Below are 2,217 nucleotides of genomic sequence, written 5' to 3' on the forward strand. Positions count from 1 at the left end.
TATTATCTCAGGATTATTTGTTGCTAAGAGGTCAAGCGCATTCTCACAACTGTTTACTATTCGAGAGAGCTTATGAACTAATTACTCGAAATAATTTCCAGAGAATGCGTTTAGCACAATTTCGACTGATGTTTTTTATGCATACCTCCTTATTTAAACGTGCACTCCTGTAGGTGTAGGTTATCAAATTGAAGGGCTGTTTTAATTCATTTACGGGCACGATATTTCCGTTGTGGACAGAACATCAGACAATCACACATACACAAGCCGTATGTACACGAGAACACCGGGGGTTTGCAAGGTAACGTCTACATCTACATCTATGTGATTACTCTGCTATTCACAATAATGTGCCTGGCAGAGGATTCAATGAACCACCTTCATGCTATCTCTCTACCGTTCCACCCTCGAACGGCACGCGTGAAAAACTAGCACTTACGTTTTTCTGGGTGAACCCTGATTTCTCTTATTTTATCGTGATGATCATTTCTCCCTTTGTAGGTGGGTACCAACAGAATATTTCCGCAATCGGAGGAGGAAACTGGCGACTGAAAATTCATGAGAAGATCCGGTCGCAACGAGAAACGCCTTTCTTCTAATGATTGCCACTCCAATTCACGTATCATGTCTGTGGCACTACCTCCCCTATTTCGCGATAATACAAAGCGAGCTGCCCTTCTTTGTACTTTTTCGATGTCATCCGTCAGTCCCACCTGATGCGGATCCCACACAGCACAGCAATACACCGGAATAGGGTGGACAAGCGTGGTGTAAGCAGTCTCTTTAGTAGACCTGTTGCACCACTCACAGTATTACCTATATGATCGTTCCAATTTAGGTTATCTGTAATTGTAATCCCTAAGTATTTAGTTGAATTTACAGCCTTCAGATTTGTGTGACTTATCGCGTAATCGAAATTTAGCTGATTTCTCTTAGTACTCGTGTGAAAAATTTCACACTTTCCCTTATTCAGGGTCAATTGCCACTTTTCGCACCATACAGATATATTGTCTAAATCATTTTGCAGGTTGTTTTGATCAGGCAACGGTCTTGCCTCGGTGGACACACCGGTTCCCGTGAGATCACCGAAGTTAAGCGCTGTCGGGCGTGGTCGGCACTTGGCTGGGTGACCATCCAGGCCGCCCTGCGCTGTTGCCATTTTTCGCGGTGCACTCGGCCTCGCGATGCCAATTGAGGAGCTTCTCGACCGAATAATAGCGGTTTCGGTCAAGAATACCATCATAACGACCGGGAGAGCGGTGTGCTGACCCCACGCCCCTCCTATACGCATCCTCAGCTGAGGATGACACGGCGGTCGGTGGTCCCGGTAGGCCACTCGTGGCCTGAATACGGAGTGATATTGTCGTTTTGAACATCTGATGACTTTACAAGACGGTAAATGACAGCATCATCTGCAAACAATCTAAGACGGCTACTAAGATTGTCTCCTTTGTCGTTACATATATCAGGAACAATAGAGGGCCTATAACACTTCCTTGTGTATCGCCGGATATTACTTCTGTTTTACTCTATGACTTTCCGTCTAATAATACGAACTGTGACCTCTCTGACAGGAATTCACGAATCCAGTCGCACAACTGAGGCGATACTCCGTAGGCACGCAGTTCGGTTAGAAGACGCTTGTGAGGAACGGTGTCGAAAGCTTTCTGGAAATCTAAAAATATGAAATCAATTTGACATCCCCTGTCGATAGCGCTTATTACTTCATGAGTATAAAGAGTTACTTGTGCTTCACAAGTACGATATTTTCTGAAACCCTGCTGATTATGTGTCAATAAATCGTTTTCTTCGAGATACTTAATAATGTTCGAATACAGTATATGTTCCAAAACCCTACTGCAAATCGACGTTAGTCATACAGGGCTGTAATTTCGGCCCAGGGGCTCAAACAGTAACTTCGTGTCGCCGCTAGCACCAGCAGCCAGTATCAGCGTTCTGCAAGACGAAAATCGCGGTCTGTATCGAAAGCAGTGAGGCCTGCCTCCGAGGTCAGACGTGTGTCACTCTGGTAAGAGGTGCAGCTGGCGCGGTGCTGTGTGCCACCTCAGCCTTGTTCGCTAAGCGGTAGCAGTTCAGGAAAGGAGCGTTCCACAAGCGGCCAACTGGAGGCTCCAAATGGACCTCTTACCTGCTCTCCGAGCGTGAACACTGCTCGAGCTGTTTGCTTCAACTGAAAGACTGCGATTTCGCAAAGGT

At 46.0% G+C, this 2,217-nt stretch overlaps 1 pseudogene; it reads left to right on the top strand.

The window, feature by feature from the left end:
• The first annotated feature begins 1,040 nt into the window (after nt 1-1,040).
• Nucleotides 1,041-1,158, top strand: LOC124790320 (annotated as a pseudogene).
• Nucleotides 1,159-2,217: the final 1,059 nt, after the last annotated feature.

The sequence above is a fragment of the Schistocerca piceifrons genome, chromosome 3, assembly GCF_021461385.2.
Source record: "Schistocerca piceifrons isolate TAMUIC-IGC-003096 chromosome 3, iqSchPice1.1, whole genome shotgun sequence".
NCBI lineage: Eukaryota > Metazoa > Arthropoda > Insecta > Orthoptera > Acrididae > Schistocerca > Schistocerca piceifrons.